General features: G+C 39.7%; 1 long non-coding RNA gene across 1 annotated transcript; it reads right to left on the bottom strand.

The window, feature by feature from the left end:
* Nucleotides 1–1,068: 1,068 nt before the first annotated feature.
* On the bottom strand, nt 1,069–2,670 carry LOC106952915 (uncharacterized). Its single transcript, XR_001426073.1, has 2 exons — nt 2,504–2,670; nt 1,069–1,468 (listed from the first exon to the last, which is right to left on the bottom strand). It is a non-coding gene; the product is annotated as an uncharacterized LOC106952915 (long non-coding RNA).
* Between the last annotated feature and the right edge of the window lie 19,094 nt (nt 2,671–21,764).

Here is a 21,764-nt window from a genome sequence, read left to right as displayed (position 1 = left end):
AGGTGAACTCTGTTTAATTCACTGTTTTGAGGTTGGAAATTTGCATCTTTTTGTCCTTTTCTCATCGCGTTCCCCGACTGCTCGTGCCGTTTGTATTTGCTCCGATAAACTGACTGCGGGGTTCTTGTCCGTACGGACAGTGATACGTTTTGTTAAACCTCGTGTTTTAGTCAAAATTATCTAAGCGTTTAAGCTGCTTCTTATAAATCTGGAGATCCGCAAACCTTATTTTTGATCGATTTAAATGAATTCATTTTTAGTTCTCTGACGTTTACTGAATTATTTTATCTAGAATTTTAACGTCGCCGGATACAAGTTGCAACATTTTGCGACTATGCCCTCATGCAACACCACGTAGCTCGTTTTCCATTTTAAATGAACGTAAGAGCAACAACTGCCTGGCACCTCCTCTTCAGATGCCAGGCGTGGCTGCTAGTCACACACAAGCTAGCAGTGTGTGACTGGCTTGGTCACACACTGCTGGGGGATGGACCCAGGCACCAGAAGTGTTTAATGGGATAAATCTCCCTCAGAGGAGCAAGCACTGATTTCTTTGAGCATAGAGCTGGGTTTCCTAAAAGTGGGATTGCTGCTGGTTGCAGAATCTCATCTTGATGACTCTCTGAAATTAGATTGCCTCCAACAATGACGAGGTTTATTTTCATGAAGGAAATTGTCCCCCAGTCCCCATAATACTGTCTCTGCAAAAGGATGTTTGCCATTGAGAGCAAGTTAAAAAAAAAAAGTAAAAACAAAAACTTGCATACTCATCTCTACTTCTAAACCACAATTTTACTTCGCTTATGAATGTGGCACAATTTAAGGGAGAATAAAACAGACCTCACCTCGGTGCGACATTCTGTAAAAGCAGTTTTACAAACAAAAGACCAAAGGAATTCCCTTACTTGTTCTGTTCGGTACAAAACGTTTCCCAAATTGAATTAAATGGTTGTTACAGTCTTTGGCTTTAGAAATGGGAGGTATTAAGGACTCGCATTTATTCATAAATTCCCCTTTTGAGAAAACAGTTTGTGTTGATCTACGTACTGCACAAAATCACAAGGAAGATTAGTGAAATTTTCCATTTTATTCCGTCCATCAGCATACTGCCCCCTACATAACTTGGATGGAGTTGTAGTAGTTGCCTCATTCATGTTGAAACGCACCAGGAGCATCTTCCAGTCCTCCATTTTTGATCGAAAATATAAACGCTATATTTGGACAAATCCACCAGATATAAACAAACAGAACTTCAGCATCAACAACAGGTCATGTAATATTGGGTGATTAAATTCTAAATCAATAAGGGCAAAGGCCTATATGGGGAATTAAGACAAACAAACAAAAAAAACAAGACAAAAAAGTAAAGAAGCAAAACATTGCTTCTTTTTTTTTTTTTTCTTCTTCTGCTCCTAGTTGGACCCAATTTCATTTCCAATTTCTGTTCTTGAAATATCAGTGGCGGCATCTGGACAAAAAAAAAAAAAAAAAAAAAAAAAATTGTCAGTTTAGACGTAAATCCTACACATGCACACAAGCTTCTCTGTGGGAGAACTGCTAGTCATTCAATGTGACAGAATCTATCTACATTTGTGCTCCTCGTGTCCCGGCTCCCGTTTGGAGGCTCGCTTGTCGACAACTTTTCCTCCCCAGATCAAGACATGGATGCATTTTATTAGAAAATGTTGACAATCAACTTCATGCAGCGTTTTCTGTGCAGATGTTTAAGTTTCAGGAAAAACACGACTCAATCTAAACCTAACCTACGCCGTTTGGAATGACTCAATTGATTTACATAGTCCCAATCTACACAACATGTTGCTTAAAGCCACCTTGCAATTAAAAAGTCAAATAAATCTAATCATGCAGACATAAATTAAGTCAATACCGCCTTGATCCTAGTTATCAAATAAAGTAGTAAAATTCAGTTTATTCTTCATATTTGTTAAAAAGTTTTCTAGGGAATTTAACTTGCAACATTCACTCCTTCTGCATGAGCGTGTAGCGACAGTAGACAGTTTCTTGCATCGTGTCACCGACTTTGCAGCAACCCTTCATACCAAGCGTGTAGAGACAGCAGAAGAAGAAGAAGAAAAAAAAAAAACTCTAACAAGTAGAAAACCTCCAGCAGAAACCGGCTCGGCGTCCATCTGCCACGGCCGACAGGGGGTTTGAAAAGACAGACCGTTTAGGCATATGTACAAAGTTTGAGAGAATGTACATGAATAATGTGTGCTTCGCCCCTTGGCGATCGGTGACGTGTTGGCAAAAGTCAAGTACATCAAAAACCTGCCACCCACACACACTGCGGGTTGGGGGGGCCGCTTCACGACGTGACTCATGTGCTTGTGGCTCCCGTACGCGAACGTTTTCAGAGCTGCAGTCTGTCGGCTCTCAACCGCAGCTAACCCGCCTTGTGCGGGTTTGATAACGGCACACGCATCACGCACCGACAAGAAACCGCTGCCTCGTTACGGGGTTGGGGGGTGAAATCTTTCATTACATCTTTTGTTGGACACCGTCCGCGGCGTATTAAAGAATGAAAACCCATCACTTGGATAGCATAATTAGCTCGCGCTCTTCTGAAGGGACGCCTTTCCCCGTCTTTGGCGGCGTTACAAAAGGCCCCGGCTTCATCCTCGGCTGGAGGTGTCATGCCTCCGCTAATGTCAGCATTAATAACTTGACATGATCTCATCTCCCGCTCTTATGTCCACCAGGAGGTGCATGGCACCGGCTGTGCCCGTTGCTATGGCAATTAATCTGTCCAGAGATGTAATACAGAAGGGTGGGCCGGGGCACAATGAGCGGGGACCCTATTAGATGAGAGACAAGTGATAATTATCTTTATGTTGCGTGCGAGAAAGGGCAGGGGCAGTCAAGGGTAGGCCAAGGCTAACAGCGGTAAATCTCTTGGCCCGCGTCTCTGCGAGGTAAAGGTGAGCTCGGGAACACGCGCCGTGTTTGGCTTCCCTGATTGATCGGACGAGCCCTGTGTTTTCAGCCGGCGACCGTTTGACTTTGCAGATACATTTTTTTTTTTTTTTGTCCCCTCAGTATGCCGTGTTTGGACAGAACACCGGCCTTGGCATGTTATCTCATCTGCAAGATAAACTAAATGCATTTTTCTTGTCAACATTGTTTCAGCTTTTCCTATTAAAAGACGTGCAAAACAGTTGACTCGGGGTTGTTGGATAGTTATCAATTGTTTAGCGGTGAAAAGAGGCAGAGAGTGATTTTTTTTTATTTTTTTTTATTTTTTTTGGAAACAACCAAATGCCGTCTTGAGAATAAGGGAGTCGTTTAATTTCATTTAATTCGTTTGAAGCTAAAATGACGTAGATTTGAGACTAATACTGATTTATTTTAGTTGCTAAGGATCTAATGTTGGTATCATCAAACAATCCCCGTGTTTTTCTTAGATTCTTAAGTGATTGAATTCTTGAGTTCATAAAAATTGCACTTTGTTAGAATTTTATGATGAAAGCTTAAACTTGGTATTCCAACTTAGGAATCGTCAGCATCAAGGTCATAATCTCTGGGTTCAGCCCCAAATTAACCATAAAACACAGTAAAACTAATTAACAGTGGTGTCCATTTAATTAAAAAAAAATGGAATGTGCAAAATTTAATACTCTTCTAAAAAAATAATTGAAGAAATGTTAATTGGTAAAAGCATCTTGTCTTAAACTGAGGATTCGGATCTTCGCGTTTGTCGCCTTCGAGCGCCGTCTTCGGTATGTAGCTCAGATACAGCCTGGCACGTTAGCAGTAGTTCATACCCCGGGACCTTGCAGAGAACATAATGTATTCAGTCCCAGCAGAGTCACATTTTAGTACAACTCCACAGTTTTTTGTGAGGAGTTTGGATTCATGTCACACAATCTCTTGCATGACTGCTCAGTCTTTGTTCTTTTTCCTTAGACATTTGGGCGTAATAAATAGCATAAATTGGTTCCTCCGATTAAGTCCATTCCCTTGTTGTGAATTGGTTATTTGTTGCATAAAAAAAGTGCAGCTTTTATTTATTTATTTTTTTAAAGCAGCTTTCTTTAAAACCCTGGTTTAGCATGTGTTGGGGACACAGAAGGCTTCCCAGAAGCTCCTGGGGAATAAAATATTTATTAACTATGTGTAAAGATGAGAAATGGTAACATTTGTGAAGTTGAAGTTTATGCTCTTATTCTTGAATGTCATTTGACTGTTTATCGTTTTTTCATAAAAGCGGTGCTACTAGTTTTCTATTACAGCAATGGAGCAATAAAAATAATAATAAAAAAAAATAATGATAATATTTGACAATTATCTTTTTGGAACTTCATAAAAATAGTTAAAAATTAAATATAGCAAAATGTTTTTTTTTTTTTTGCCACATTTGCATAACCTGAGCATAAAGAGTCATTCTTTTTCAGTGTGGAACACAGAAAAATATAAATAAATAAAATCTATCTACAGAAAAGGTTCACCATGGTGCATGAATATGATCTATTTTCTGTTGCATTTCAAATTATTACCTTTAACTAATCACCTGAAGCACTTTTTTTTTCTTCCCCTCCCCTTCCTTCATATGTCCTTAGGAAGAAAGCAAAAACGCTACTGGCCATCCAGAAATGATCTCTGCTCAGAACATAAGCATCTTGGTTGCAGGAAGCCGTTTGGTTGTAGTGCCCCCCCCCCCCCCCCCCCGAGACTGAAGCCCTGACGTAACTCCATCAGTCTTCAGCAACCATCAGCTTGTGTTTGGTTAACTCTGTAACAATTTCACCGAGCTGCTATCTTCACCGAAACCACTGCACTCTCAGAATGAAGCACAAGGCTGCATAGCGTAGCGAGTTAGACTTTCCTTTTTGCGGCTGCTGTTGTCGTCATTTTCCTTTCGATCAGCCTTTCTCATAGAAAATCCTCCACTCAATAATTTCATAAATTGCTCCCATTTATAATTATGCAACAAAAGACGTTGGCCTCTAGATACATGGACGGGAAACATGTTCCACAAGAATCATTTTAATCACTCATTGTTCTGATCTAACTTGCTTAGAAATGCATGACAAGATTTTTAATTATTATTGAGGGTTATAATCAATACGTCCTGCACCTGTTCTGTAATGAAAAAAATAAAAATAAAAAAAAGTGTGACGCCGGCAGAGATCGAAGGTATTAACATATGACAGGTAGTCCTAAAATAAAATATATATATAGAGCTATGTTTTAAAACCTTTATCTTCTAGTTTCTCTGCAATCTTCTGCCAAATAATTTAAATATTTGATTTAAACTACACGATGGGGAGCTATTCTGAAGGTCAAATTTTCAGTTATGGTCAGATTTTCTCTGGCCCCCTTGGGATCTAGACTGCCTTTTTTTTATTTTTTTTTATTGGCTGGCATAAATACTAATCATGTCATTATTATACTGCAGGGCCCCATTGATGGACCCGTTCCCACCGACATCGGAAGACCTGAAACGACACCATCGGTATGGATCGGAGGCACGGACCCTTAAACGCAATATGCGTCTGCACAACTCGCACGAATGTGCTTGTTTGTAGTAAACGGAAATGACGTGTGCACGTGTCTGCGACTAAAGGACCGGGGTGGGGAGGGAAAGAGACGAGCTGCTTCACATCTCGGCTCTCCTAAGTCGGGAATTGATCGGCCGCATGCATTAGCAGATTGCCTATTGATGAGGCGGAAGATTTATAATGCTCTTGATTGATGGCAGCAATCTAGCAGTATAAATAAATGAATATGTGCCAGGCCCCGGTTGGTGACGGCGGTAAAGCCTTGATTTGCAAGCTCATTTGCAATCGCAAATGTCACATTTAGTATGCCCTCATCACCAGGCACCACTGACTTATAAAGTGTACAGTGAAATCAGATGTCAGGCATGCTGAAAGGACAACAAGTCTCCCGGCGCTCCTCGGTCACAGTAGCACAGCAGCATGCCGTCTCAAAAACAAACGGCTTACAGACGACATAAGAAGGAACGCCGTTTGCTTTATATTTAGCTTTTTTTTTCTTGACTTTATCAAATCAAGCATTTTACGTAAAAGCAATTATTGTTCTAAATCATTCAAATTTTTTTGTTTATTTTTTATTTTTTTTTTGCTTTGCCATGAATTAAAACTGCCTTATCTGGCCATACCATTTTTTTTTTACTTTTTTATTTTTTTTTTGAATCACTGTATCAAATAGCATCTGCAGTAGTTTAATAATAATTGATTCCACTTATTATGGAATAAATGAGGTACAACTTCCTCTTAGGTTCTTGGTGTAAATAATCCCCAAATCAAGTTTTTCTTGCTCACAAACTTTAATATAAAAAGTTTATTAGAGCACCGTCTTGTTTTTGTGCAGATTTTTGTGTTTCTGTGTAAAGTTCTGCTATATTTAGCCAAAAAACAAAACAAAAACAAAAAAACATCTCAGTGCTGCCTTCCTGGAGTTGAATGGTGGCTACTGCAGGTCAGTTCTCCAACTGTTTTAAACGGTGCAGCTTTACACCAAACAATATCACATTCATGTATTAAACCATCTCAATCAGACACACTCCCCCGGTGGTGGCAAGTCAGGAGTAGGAATAGCGAACTAAGCGAGAGTGTATTGAAAGCGTTTCTCCGTTTTCTACGTGTGATTTATTTGCACAGAAGTGCATAGATGCTGTAGACTGCTGATGGGTTTGACGCGATGTTAAATAGCATTTATTCTCATTTACTTCATTTATTACCGGTTTACTTGGCAGGGACCGCGCACATAAACACAGAACAGAACACGACTGTAATGGACGCTTTGCACCAGGAGCGTAGAGCTACGTCTAAATGAAACGACAAGACGAAGAAAACTTTTAACGTTCCAAACCTGATTTTGGTTAATGGTAATTTAAACTATAACACATGCATTCAAAGTATATTTTTGTATCTCTGCTGAGATAATGGGGAGTTAGGACCAATAACAGATGGTTTTACTATTTGCATATGCCTATTTCTGTAATGTGTTCAGGATTTTAAGTTGGTATGTTATTTTATCCACTACAATTAATCATAAAAAAAAAAAACAAAACAATGGACAGTCGTCTTTTTTTTTTTTTTTTTGGTCACACTTTCCAAACTGAGTAAGGGGTGAGCAAAAATAAAAGCATAGAAATAAAAATACATACATATATATATATATATATATATATATATATATATATATATATATATATATATATATAATGTAATGTTTTCCTACCCTTGATATTAAAATTTTAGTTTTATACATCTTCCTTGCTTGGTAGCACCTCAACTGATCTTCGTTTTTTAACCTTTTACCATTTTTAAACATGATTGTCTGATTTATAAATAATAAAATGAATGAAATTCAAAGTGGTATTTAAAATCTTTACGCCTTTCTTGTTTGTAGGATTAATGCTATGTTCTGCTTCTGCTTTAATGTTTGCAGCAGCACGTGTTTGTACAGTTTCTCAAAGCCGCTCATTAAAACTTAAGTGCCTGAAATTAAATAAAAGGCCTTTCAATCACAAATAACGCCTCATTAATTTACAAAACATTAAAGCAGACAAATTATTGAAAACATCTTAAAAGGAACTTAAAAAAAAAAACACACCCAACATAGAAGAATCGCTTATTAATTATCTTTAATGTGAAGTGCAAATGCATAATTCATCCTCACTACTTATTTAAGATTTCAGCAGAACTGCTTAAATGTACGTCTAATAGCAGCCACTTTACGGTAAATTATCCCAGCCTTGTGACCCTCCAAACACGACGACGAGTCACAAGAATGCTCCGGAGAAATCTGGGAACAGATTCCTAACAGCTCCATTATTTAGTGGCACTGCTAGTGGAGAGGCTGCCTGACCTGCCCTGTCTCTCTCTCTCTCTCTCTCTCTCTCTCCCCCCCTCCCTGCCTTCCTCCTCTGGCTCCCCCAACCTCTGACACAGCTCCAACCCCTCTGTCAGCCATGCTCAGGGAATCTAATCACATATATTTGAGATCGCAGAACCTGATATGAACTTCCTGCTGCAACCAGAGTAAAAGTGATATGATTTTTATCCATTGGCGGCATGCTGTGAATCCAAAACCAGCGCCCGGGTACATTATTTATCCGCTTCGAAGGACCCCTTTTGCCCTTGATGATTTTCAACTATCTCCAATCTTCTTTCTTTCTTTTTTTTTTTTTTTTTTTTGGTGGTCGATGGAGAGATACTTACCTGGGGTTCAACAACGGCTGGCCTTCACCCCAATTTTTTTTTTTTTTTTTTTTTTTTTTTTTTTTTTTTTTGCTAAACGCAACATGAACACATTAACCCCAGATGTAACACATTTCTTGAAATTATCGGTTTGTAATGAGGAATGTAACCTTTTATTTTGCAAGACGACAATGCATTAAGCTTTAGAGCAAATAATTACCAGTAAATTTGAAAACAGACAATTTTCAGAAGTGGAATGACTCTTGACCCCTCAAAAAAAAAAAAAAAAAAAAAAAAAAAAAAAAATCAATAACCTTTAAAGAACGTGCCAAAGCCTCAGAGCTCATCATGAAATACGCAGCAGACGGAGCTCGAGCTACCACCAACAAAACCGAAAGTACAAATTATTGTCCAAAAATATAGAATCATCTGTTTCACAATATTGGGTATGTCTTGTTCGTGCCGGCTTAAATCCCCTTAATTCTTTGTGGCTTATATGAAACAAGGAGCCGGAAACATTCGGCAGAGACCACGGTGGAGTCCAACTGTACTGTGAGTTAAGATGACTGCTTGGTAGTCACATGGGGCGATTCTTTCATTTGAGGTGGATTTGGCCTTCGGCACATTTGTGCATTTTGATTTCTTAAAAATTATTTCAGGAAGGCATCTTGGAACAGATTTGAACTTTGATAAATCCTTAATTGCCAAACATTGGCTGCAAATTTCAGAAAAAAACAAACAATAAAACATGTTATTGGAGGATAACATTTCCTCTTAAACTACTTCCGGCGACTAAAGAGGACAAGTTGCAGACTTCAACATGGAACCCCTTCTTATGTTTGAAGGCAAATATTTTCTTCTCCAACTATTAAGACTAAATGTGTTGGTTAGTTAGTGTTATGCTTTTTGTGCTCATTCACGTAAACATATTTGCTAATTTTTTTTTTTCTTTCTCTCTATTAAAAAAAATGCTGATTTTTGTTTTACACTTTCAAATTTCATCATGTGTCAATTCATTTTCTAAAATGTTCAAAGTAGACCTTTCCGTCCGTGCTTTTTGTGTTTATAGATACAACTTAAAGATACTGAAAGCTAGTTGTAAACTATTAAAGAGAGCAAAAACAAAAATAAAACAATAAAATATGCGTGTCTTGCATTAAAGAGTTTCCCTCTACTTCACTTTCCTCCTCCTTTCCCATTGCAGCTTTTTCAGGTTGTCCAGCTTTTTATTTGCTGTCCAATCCGCTTTGGAAAGATATTGACCCATGTGTTCTTCCAAGTGGACTCCAGCATGAACCATCACAGCAATCAGCTGAGGGTCTGAGTCACCATAAGAAGACGAAGAAGAGTGAGGAGAAAGAGGAGGAAGCCAAACACTGAAAGATAATGGAGTAAAAAAAAAAAAAATCCAAGAATCAATAATGCTCATTAGCTATATAGGTCATCTGTTTGCATGTTTTATAAATAAACACCATTTCAGAAGAAGCAACGCTGACCACCTGACCCTCCTGGACTCTGCAGTTGCATCTACTGTTGGCGCTAGTACCCAGCGTATTGATTGTTCTCCTCTCGAAGCCATCGATCTGGGTTCAAAGGTAAAGGGTGAGATGAAAGAAGTGGGAGAGAGGTGGAGAACTGTGTCGAGGGTGGCGAGCGCATTTGGCTTTGTGGTCGGCGTGCCATTTAAGGGAGAGGATCGCTTTCGCAGACACAGATCACTTCCGATATGGTGAGAGGAGGGAATTGATTAGTGGACAAATGCAGGCCACGCTTACAGTAGTTGTCCGACCGTTTATTAGTTCCTGTAGGTGTGCAGCCCTACATCCCTTTTATCCTCGCAAATACTTGGTGAAAGCTTCAGTAGCTTTTATGTTTCAGTTTTGCTCATATTGCCTCTTTTTTTTTTTTTTTTTTTTTGTTTCTGTTTGTTTTTTTCCACCTCTGCCTTTACAAGTTGCCCGTTAGCATTTGAGGTAATGAGCTAAATTGCTAATGGCGGAAACCATCGCAATGGTAGTTCTGCTTAATCTTTGGAAAGAAAAGATATCGAACAAAGTGTTTTGGATACTTTAATGGACAGGCTAACATGTTTGCTTAATGGTTTCGGCAGAATCTAATTAGATGTGCAAGGTGTTGCGTGTTAACATCCAGATGACCTTCTGATGCATAGCAGAAAAGAACCGGGGGCAAAAAAAAAAACTACCGAAACAAGCAGCTCATTAGTCACTAATGACCCGAGCTGAGCTGAAACATTTTGAAATTATTTTTCTAAATAAAGCAAATATTGGTGCATCTCAAGTGATTTTTTTATTTTAATTTTTTTTTTTTTTCTGGAGGTTTGGACCAGAAGTTGTGTTAGCAGGTACTACGCGCTTCACAAAACACTCCTGCTCTCCACGCAGGTCACTGCATCCAACTGGGAAGATATTTTTTCTCATTATCAATTAAATTAGGCCCTTATATAAGCCTTGGTTAATTACTAAATTCACTCCATTTGTGTACCATTTTCCTGCCAATTACAAATATCCACCCACACACTTTTTTTTTGTTTTTTTCTTTTTTTTTTAACAGCTTGAGAATTAAACAGAATTTTCTGAAGACAAAAATCCTTTATTTTTATTTTTAGCTTTTACTAAAACTCATCTCTTGACAGAAGCAGAATTCTGTGTCTTATAGATGTATTTTTGCTTTGTTTGTCATTCTTTAAATTGACAACAAAATTTTATATCAACCCAAGTCGATGCAAAACGCCGTTTAAATGATAATTTAATGTATTACTGACAAAAGCCATCCAAACCAGCCTGCGCCTATGTGATAAAGCAATTGCTGTCTTTGTTAAACCATGAATTAAATGTAATTAAATTGTTTTTTTTTTTTTTGGTCAGTTTTACGAAGCACACGTACCTCTGATTACTGTCTGACCTCTACCTGACCTTTTTGACAGACTCTGTTAATGAAACAGCTCATGACAGATAAAACGGCTATTTCTGAGAATCCTTTCGCTGAAACCACGACCAAATCCTGCTTTATAAAAAATCTTTCTTCAGCAACAGTCTGTAATCCATAAACTGAAACTATAACGGAAAGAGTACATTTAAAAATGAATAAAATGACTGATGTAATCTATCAGTGTAGGGCATTGCAGTCTGGGATATTGCTTTGTTCGTGCTTTATAAATTCTTATGTGAACTCAAAGCAAAAATAAATAAATAGATAAACTGGTTTGTTCTGGAAAAAAATCATAAATCTGAAACTGAAAGAATCTCTGGTGGACAGGAGGTAGAGCCCAAGAAAGACGGGATGGAAACGAGGCAGGAAAGAAGCAAAGACATTAGGAGACAAAGTACAAAAGCTAAGAGCCAAAAATAAAAAATAAAAATAAGGCAGTGAAGGAACGACGTGAGGAGAAAAGGAAGAACTGGAGAAAGGGCATGAGGAATGATGAGGGAGAAAACGCTCAAATAAGGATGGGAAGTAAAGGAACATTTGGATATAATGGAAAAGGAAATACAGTCATATTCAATGAATTACGATATTATTGAAAGTTAATTTATTTTAGTAACTCTTCTATTTCTTTTCTTACTTCAAATAATATCAAGGAACATCGTGTCAAGCTTGAATCACTTCTCCTGATGTGCTTCATCACTAAACCAAGTCGTAAGCTTTAAGCAGCTGGACAGCACTTCTTGAGTTTTGGACTTCACTTTTGTGAGATTGGATAACAAGAGATCCTGAGTGTCACCATAGCAGGTACTTAAAGGACGCGCTATGAATGCGGCGTTCTTACTTTTCTGTTCTCCAGAAGACTATCGGATTAAAAGACTTTTGCCAGGTGTTCTTTAAAGCTCGTTAATTTGAATAATTTAAATGCAGTCGTGTTATTTTCGGACGAATTTAAATGCAAGCAGTTGCAACTATGTGCGCAGTGCAAATCTAATAAAGCATAAGCCCTCTAAATCCAAACGAGGTGGAAATAAATTCATCGTTATTCAGCAGCCAAAAAAAAAAGAGGTTTCTCTATGAATGCATTGCATTTTTTCTCAGATTTTTAACACTGATTAGACTTGCCAGAACTATAGGCCGAAATTAGTTTAGCGCATCTCCAACCAGAAGACATTTCACTAAGCAGCTTGCTTGAGATATGCAGCCTTGATGTTTTATTTGATTAGCTGCAGCTTCCTTACTTATTTATACGTCATTCATTATTCATTTCAAGCTGAATTTGTTTAATATACCTGCTGTTTAAACTTATCTACATTTCATTGTTGTAAACGACACAGTCTGAACTTTATCATGGGGTTTTGATCTTGTGGTGTTTTATTTTTTTCATGATTAGAACATAATGTGAACATTATGTTCTGTTCAAATGGTTCGAACTTCATACGTCTAGAGGGTATATCTCTAAAAATAGGTGATCCGGCCAAACGCGGTTGACCTTCAGCGTGCCTGGAGTATCGTCCAGTTAAATAAAATCCCCCCTAACACCTGTCACAACGGTGCAAAATTACAGACAACTATTGAGGAAGAAAAAGTCATTTTATATTCACCAAGTTTAAAATCGCCACAGTTTACAATTCTGCCTCTGTCTGCTGTTTCCGACTTCCCTCCTGTGATTTACTGAACATTTGTAAAAGGTGGGAAAGAAACCTGGCAATAGTAAATGCTACATAAGCCCGCTGCGGATTTATTGACAGGCTCCATGGAACCCGAGCAAATTCATGAATTATTAAGATGACAGATATGCTCTTTTCTTTTAATCGAGAAATAATAGTGCTCAACTGCAGGATGGAACTGTAACCTAAGAAATTGCGCCGGGAGGCTCAAACCTTGGATTAATCCGAGGCTTTTCCCCTTAATAATGAAAGTTACTGGTGCATCTCAATAAATTAGAAAACCACTGAGAGGTAAATTCATTTCGGTAATTCGGTTCGTGAGGTGAGACTCGTACATTCAGGCACAAAGAGGCGCCTTTGCTGGCCTGCACCGGTTCCCAGTTCTCTTTGAGTCCACCTTTGTGAATTTGGATCGATTTAGATGATTTTTGCTTAAGATTAAAAAAAACATTCAAATCAAAAGATGATGTTGCATTTGTTGAGTTTTCTAAAATAGGGTTCAGGTCAAGTGTGATTCCCAGTGATGTTAAGACATATTATGGTCATGAAACCAATTATTGGTACTTCTGACAGTGAGGCCCTCTAATCGGTGGTTTAAGTTGATCTTTTCTCACTTTTTTCTTCCACTTAACTTACCAATTAAATACTTGGCTACTTGGAACAACTGGATTTCTTAAGCAGCGAGCTTCTGGGTCTCTGTGTTTTGAGTGTCGACGACTGTCTACAGGATAACTGTCAAGCTAGCTGTCCTCCCCATTTAGGCCATCACATAACGTTCATTCGATGCACATTACTGTATTAAGTGTTTAATCATCTGCTGGATATTTAAATTTTCCAAAGGAAAAAGAAGTCTGTGCTTTTATTGATTGGAAGCCACGATAATGTTGGTGATGACGATAATCATCAGCGTCAAAATGCGTCGCTCCACGCAATGAATCTAACTAATGTATAAGCTTTGCTTTTTCAAGCAGAATTAACTTTTGATGAGATTCAAGTTTATTGAGAGTTACGGAGCAACGGCGAAGGAGTCAAAGCAGACTTCTTCTGCTAATAATCCGGCCGATGCACAGACAGGGGTGTGAGGTCATAATACTCACTCATTGTGAGTGTGTTTCTGGCCCCGATCCCAGCCTTGTGGCGAAGCTGCTACAGCAATTAATTATTGATGAACTCGCATGTAAGTCAATAATGCAAATACGCAGACAACCTCAGTGGCTTGTGGCAAACGGCACAGGAGCAAACAACGGCAGAATGGAGCACAGGAGCACTCACGCATTTTGTTTGATTTTTACTCCGAGTAAGCTCCTTTATGAGTCTCCGGTGTGCATAACCATGTTTATTTGGGATATGCAGAAATGGTTACCTCGGTGGTTTTACTGTTTACGTCTGCAGAGGCCCGGGGAAAGAGGTCGTCAGTTGCAGGTTGCACTCTCCTGACATTGCGATTAAAAGTAACGTGGAACCTGACGGACGGTCGGTGACTTTAGGAAGCCAGTGAGCCTACGAGGACCTGCTTCATTCACATCAAAAGACAGCAGAAGGGGTGGAAGGAGTGCAACTGTGTTGGCTTGGCAGCCCCACCGCATGCGAGCTGACAAATCATTTTCCACACAAGCCCACTCCACATTTAATGACCCCCATCCTTTCATTTGAAGCGACGCAAGTCTCGATTGCGTGCGCCGAACTGGCATCTGTAAATTAAGTAAATTACAAATGATTGCATGCTCTTTCCTGGCATACCGCTATCGAGTGTGCAATCAATTCAGCAATTACCCAATCTCGCCCCGCATATAGCTAAAAATCTGAAAGCTAAAACGGGTTCTCGTGGCAACGCTCCGGCTTGTTAGTGTTGTTCCGTCTCCACAAAGGCCTGTGGGGATAATCTCACTTGTCAGGGAGTAATGTACAAAGACGGGGTTATGGATGCGGGGATGAGTCTTTCAGCGTTTATTTACTGCTGTTTACGGTGTGCGCTCCTCTCCAAGAGGTTCTGGATTTATGGTTTAAGTAAAGCTCAAGGTGTCAATCAAAAGTCAGTTCATGCACTCGGTAGGCATTACTATCCCATCTCCGTAGGTCTGGATATCTTTGTAAATTGGACATATGTGTGACGTGGTTGGTGGAGGGGGTAGGGGGGACGTGAATTCCCTGCTGTATCACTTCATGTCGCTTCCTTCGCAACTGTTTTTGTGATCGTGACCACGTGCTGGTGAAAGCATTAGGTTAGGGGCAAACAAATCCCCCCCCCCCCTTGCATCACCGCCCGTTTAACTCGCCGGTACGTCCGGGCGTTCACATTTATCCCCGTGCGCGGCGTGATACATCAACACGCCTCCGTCCTTCCCACCGTTTTAGCTCTCGTCCTTTCTTATCTGGCTTCTCACCAAAGGTATCTGTTGGGGGACAGGATTATATCGAGAGTTGTTATTAACTGCGTCTATGACTTCTTCTTCTTCCTCCTCCTCCTCCTCCTCCTCCACTGAGCCTCTCGCGCTGCCTGCTGGGTGCCTTTCTTGTGAGATCCTGAAAACGTATAAGAAGGTACGACTAGTGGCGGGAGGCTGGGTGGGACCGGGGTGGGAGGCTCTAATGATCAGTATCTACAGATGCTCACATCAAATACATCTGCCGTCATGACTGTAAAAATAATCTGCTGAAGATGGCATTGCTGTGTTATTGACTGAATTTTTTTTTTTTTTTAAATACTCATTTTAGAATATGAAACGCACACAAGCGTATGTGCATTTACACAAAAACACCTCCATCCGTCTATATATTAATCATATTGAGTTGTACTGAATCCCAGTGGCTCTCAAGTCAGTAGCTTCCCTACGTGTGCGTACTTCAACGACCTCCCATTTCTAAAAAAAAAACGAAGGTCAATCAAGAGCTTCACCTCTTTCCGGAAAGCTGTCTGCAAGGTTCAGAAGTCAAATTATGAAAATTCTTGATCATTCTTCCAGGAGAGTATCCATGAGGTCAAACGCTGATGCTGGACGACGCTCTCAGCCTCCACTGTGACTCATCCCAAAAGGCTTCTGTCGGATTGACATCAGGTCTGTGATGAGACTGCGTTACCTTGATGTGAGCAGCGTTGCCTCTTTCTTCCAACCACTGGGTCACCAGTGAACAGAAGCAGCTGAAAGTCCCACCCTTTTACATATGATTAGTTCACGCTCAACTGTAAGACTTAACTGAAAAGGAACGTAGCTGTTAAGAAGAAACTCTTTGATGAAACTTGAATATTAATATTTAATTGTTGATATTGCGTAATAGGTCCCCTTTAAAGCCAACATTGAGTTATATTCTGTGTTACAGCAAAACAACTTTAAAAGATATTTCAAACCACCATTTTTTTTTATTGGGTATCTTAGAGTGTACCTTTTAAAAACAAACATTTCCAAATGGAAAGTAACGTGTTATTTCTTTCTCTTTTTTTCGCCCCTCATTCTTGTCTTTGTAAATAATTACAAGTGGACGACTTTGTGTTTCATTACTACTAATTGGGTCATTATTTTTAATCAGGTAATTAGTACTTGTGGGTGCTGCTTTGTAACCAGTGATTCCTGTGATTTCTATAATGATTTCCACATTTTCTTTATTCTGGATAAGACAGTTCATCCTGCTTTCTGTGTTAAAATTGTACTTGTATCACTTTTTGGTGACACTATCTTAGTTTCTTTTTTTTTTTTTTCCAGGAACAACCGACAAAGAATGCCTCCAGTTTGTGAAATAGGCATTGTCACCATAAGACTCGGACATATGCATGTGGACACAGTGACAAACCACAAGCCGGAGATGTCCGCCTTACTCCTCCATTCAACTCCTGCTAGTGTAAGTAATTTCCCAGCAAGAATCCTGTTGAGCACAAGCTTTCCTCTCTGTACCCTTTTTTATTTATAGAAACAAATTCACTGTCCTGTGTCTGCTGCTGGGGAAGCGCAAAGCACATAATGTCTTCTGGAAGCACAGAAAATGCAGTATATATGTGTTATACGTAGATATTAAGTGTATACTCAGGTATTTTTCAGTTAAATTTCAAAATAAATGCAGTGCAATAATGTTCAGGTTTTGGTAAAAGAAGGGAAAAGTACTTCTGGAGGCAAAGAACAATGATGTCCGACATTAACAGACCTAGTTAATAAATTGTAATATTATTGAAAAGGTCATTTATTTTAGTAACTCGATTCACTTCAAGTGGAATACACACAGGTTAATTACACACAGGCTGATGTTTTCAATGTTATGATGATTTTCTGATTACAGTTAATAAAAACACAACATTTAAGATTAGAATATTAAATCAAATCAATAAAAAAAATCTAAAATAAAATTTTTTATTTTATTTTGACAAGCTAATCTCATCAGAATGAATATTCTAATTGTTTTTAACATGTTTAACATGTCTAACATGTTTGTATCTCAGCGTAATGAAGGCAGAATAAGCATTAAGGAAAGCAAAACATTGAAATTTAAGGTTTTCGAAATGGATAGCCACGCTAGTTTGTGTGTCTTCAGGAAGAACAGCATATATTAATATGTTTGTCTTTTGAAACTCTAAGGAAATCAGTTTCTTATAATTTGACGAGGCATAAACAATGAATTCAAAAACGCACAACAAAGGGAATTTTAAAAAACTCACTCAGGTTTTTCACACACTTAACGATACGGGCGGTTAAATTTCAAGCTCGGATCCTCCGTCGGAGTCCTGGAAGCTCGAGGATTATACACTGTTCCTTAACTGCACTCTTTTTTTTTTACTCGGTTGCACGTAGATCTTGGGCATTGTTCCTGAAATCTGTTTCAGCCACTCGGTCGGAGCTCAAACAAGTCACACAATGCCTCTGTGTGACCACTGGCAACATTGACTCTTTGCAAATATCTGTTTTGTCCTACCTCTCGGTAGTTCTCAAGCTGTTCACTTTTGCACTCTTTTCAGCTTTGTCCACCACACGTTGTCCGATTGGTTAGCCATCAGCGGTTTATTGACTCTGATGTGGAAGTCCCAAAGCATATCCACCTCCATTACTCTCAGTAATGTCTCCTCTTTTGACCTGGGAAGCCCCTAAACACATAATCAGCACATATGAAGAGAATAGAATAAAACAGAAATACGCTGTATTGGAAATTCTGGTGTAAAAGCAGCATAGTGTGCTTGTAGCCTACTTTCACCATGTCCGCTAGTTGGCTGTGGCATTCCTTTATTCTTTACCTGCTAACATCTTGGACCCAGCCGTTATGTGGACTGGCTCTTAGTCAACAAATTCGCTGTGCAGCACAGAGAAGAAAAACATTGCCATGTGTCAGGGTGGGAATGGTGTGTTCAGGGTAATGTGCAGTGATAGTTTTTTTTTTTTTTTCCACTAATTACTTTCCTCTTGACACTTTTGTGAAGTGTGGGACTATTCATTTGTCCTAATTATTGCTCCAACTCAGCCATGTCTTGGTGGGTTTGCAGTTGTGTCACGCTCTTTGTGACGTCAAATGATGGATGGGATGACCGTTTTCTGAGCTAACCCTGCTTTACGCTTCTCCACAACATCCTCCCTGCGTATCTCTGCTGCACTCTTTGGTCTTTGTGATGCTGTTTCTTCAACAATGTTCTCCACAAAACCTCTTTGACCCTCAAAGAACAGCTGGACTTAAACACGGATCAAATTGAACCCGGATGGGGCAACGTTTACAAGGTGGTTAAGTTGCATTTTATTTCACTTTTGGCTGGTGGGAGTAAAAGGGAGCTGGAAATACAGCTCCCTTTTACTCCTAACTCCTTTTTGAGTTGGGAGAACATGAAATAATGTTTATACAAATGAGTTGTACTGTAAAAAAAAAAATGCTGTTGTTTCCACCTGCATTTGCCTAAGATCTGCAAAACTCAAGGCAACTGAGTTAGTTTTAAGAGTGGTGGCTATCTGATATGAAGTGAAACGCCGATATGAAGAACTACACAAACCCCAGTAATTCCCTCAACATCGAGTTATATACAGTATCAGGAGTGACGCACGATGCGTTTTTTTTTTTTTTTTTGGTGGGGTGGGGGGGTGTTTTTCCTCCTCAATATACTGTACGAGGAAAGCATTTCATCACACCATAGCAATAAACTGGGACTTATATATTTATTTCAAAACTAATCAGTCAAATTCTGACAACAGCAAAGGGAGAAGTGGATTTCCTGGTAATATTTCTCGGTGAAGATAGCGGAAATGAAAGGCAGAAGGGAATAAATACAATCAAAAAGCAATAACCTGACCCCCTAATGGAGCCTGAGAGGGCATCGAAATAAATACAGACATATGTGTGTTTCCACTGACAGCTTGACAAATTAATATCTCATGATACAGACACCTGAAGTCAACCCGCTCGCTCTGGATTTCGCAGCCCAGGCTCAGGCAGATCTGTGGGTACTTTGTGTTTTTCTCAACTATTTATCCAAACAACAGATTCATTTTCTCGTTGCACAGCTCTTTGATGCATTTTTTATTTCGTTTTTTTTTTTTTTGGGAAACTCAAAACGTACCAACTTTGACAAGAAAAGACCGAAACAAGAAAGAGAAATGAGGGAACATTTTGCAAACTTTTCATTTTCTCCCGCACCCGCACTGAAATATATTCTTGCTGTCAACCGGAACTACTCTCAAGTCTCTACCACCTCGCGTGCGCGTGCGTGCACGAGCCACATTCTGGAACCGTCGTCCTAACAGATGGAGAAAAGGAAAGAGAGGGAGAGAGACGGTCAAAAAGAAGGGAGGGAATAAAGAGAGGCCTGCTGGGTTAATTCTCCTCAACCGATCCTGTTCCTGTTCTGTCAGGGAGCGCTTCGTCTAGCCAAAGTCCTCTCTCTGGACTTCGCACCTGCTCCCAGGCATGGCAATGAGCCTCCGCACACACACACACACACACACACACGCACGGATGACAGTGAAGAGTTTATGAAAGATAGAAGGAGAGAGAGGTGGGTTGGACACGGAACAAGAAAAAGGAGGCAAAGGAAACTGAAACGCAGAGAAAGGAGCAAGAGAAACGGGAAAAATTGGGAAGCTTTGTGATGGTGGGATGAGTTGAGCAGAATGTGTCAGAATGGAGGAAACTTGGTAGAGAAAGACGGTGAGGAGAAAATGAGCGACTGTGGGGTGGTGAAAACGGCAAACCGGTTAACAAAAGGAAAAGCAACGACAAACAAGAGACAGCAAAAGATTAACAGGAAGAAATATGGCTGAAAAAAAAAACAACTGAAAACTACAGCATGATATTCTGTATGAATCTTAATAAAGCCATAAATACCTGTACCAACTGGGATTTCCTATATTTGTGTGTGAAGCTTCACGAGCTTCGTCAAATGCTGGAATTCATGCAGATCTGTTAAGAACTTCCCATGCAATCATTATGGGCAAAAATCAAGCTTTTAGTTAAGCTTTTCCTGATAAATTGGTAGCACTTTTTGTTTTGTTTTGTTTTTTTAGCATGGAAGGATTATAGAACAAAAAATTTGACTTGAATTTCAAAAACAAGAAATGAGCACACAAGCTTAGATCTATTGTCGATTTTCTTGAACCCATCCACAGCTTCTGGCGTATTACTAGCTAGATATTCTGGCCCTCTTTCAACCCCAAATTGCAAAGTCATTTTAAATTGGCTTCTTGGCACAGCCTCACTTTAATTCATGTCGGCCTGCGCACGTTTCTCTCCAAAACCAGTTTTGAGGTGCGTTTGGGATCGTTGTCCCATTGGAACATCCAGTTTCAGAACATCTTTGTCTTATTTGATGAACAAAACAACATGAAAACAGGTGTTTGGATGTTCTAAGTAGACTAACAAGGCATTTCTAGAATGGGTCCAACCTCAACCGGTGAGAATTCGAGAAATGTGGTTAATAGTTTATATGATTTATACAAGTCCTGTCACTTCTAATAGGTAGAGTCGCCACATTCTTTGCTCCAAAAAACACATTTAAAACTCGGTTGAGATTTCAAACATGCCCCAAACGCATCATAGAAATCCAAAATCAGTAGGGTGTTCATGCCCATGATGAGAGACTGTAAACTTGAAATAATCGGTATCTTAGAACTAAGCGGCGTTAACCACAACACACTCTGCCCAGCACCTCGGAGGTTAAACTTTTAGCTCCTCAAATTTGTCTTGAGAGAGATAAGACGTCCCTGTTCTGTGTAATGCACAGGCCACTTGTCGTTGCTCTCTTTCAAACAAAGAGCCCTTGCTTTGGCATTTCAAAAGGTCACAAGCTGTTGATAGACAGATGCGCCGCTATCCGGGAGATATCGGCGGTACGGGTGCCGATCCCCCGAAAACGAGCTCCGACGTTCCCGGCGAAAGAATTGTTTCAAGTCTTATCTGCAAACGTGTAGCTGACTGTCAGAGGCGTCACCTCAGATGAACAAAGAAGTTGGATCTTCAAACAGAAGCAACATTGCATTTCTCGCTGATGAATTACACAGATCCGAGTTCAGAATGACAGCGACGCCTGACAATACGCAGTAGATGATCCAAAAGAAAAGGCTGCCTTAGCTGTCTGCTTACAGGAGCAAATGCAAAGAGCGCATGAAATCTAAAGCTGTTTTAGCATAAGCCCGAACTGATGACTGTCTTTTATGTTCCAATACATCAAACTTACGGCGAAAACTTTTGCGAGAGGAACAAATCCCCACCCCGCGCCCCCCTCCGCGCCTGACGAAAATAAATAAAATCAAAGTTGTCTTCACACATTGCCAGCCGAAAATTTCTGCAGAGTTAGGTGTGAACAAGGTGTGTCCGCATTTTCTCGTTCACACGTCTTCCGCGCAGCGGGAGGTTCTCCGCCGTGGAGGAATTTTTCACCATTGGAAACACTCCAAAGAAGCGGATTGGAAGACGGCTCATGAAGTGAGATGGGATGCAGAAGTATGTAATGTTTCATGACAGTTGTAGCATCACTGCCACAATTTGACAGTATGCTTTACTTTGGGAA

Source organism: Poecilia latipinna, unplaced genomic scaffold (assembly GCF_001443285.1).
Source record: "Poecilia latipinna isolate Pla-1442-1.1 unplaced genomic scaffold, P_latipinna-1.0 Scaffold546, whole genome shotgun sequence".
NCBI classification, from domain to species: domain Eukaryota; kingdom Metazoa; phylum Chordata; class Actinopteri; order Cyprinodontiformes; family Poeciliidae; genus Poecilia; species Poecilia latipinna.
Note: the sequence above shows the minus strand (reverse complement) of the source record. Positions and strands in the feature narration are given on the sequence as shown.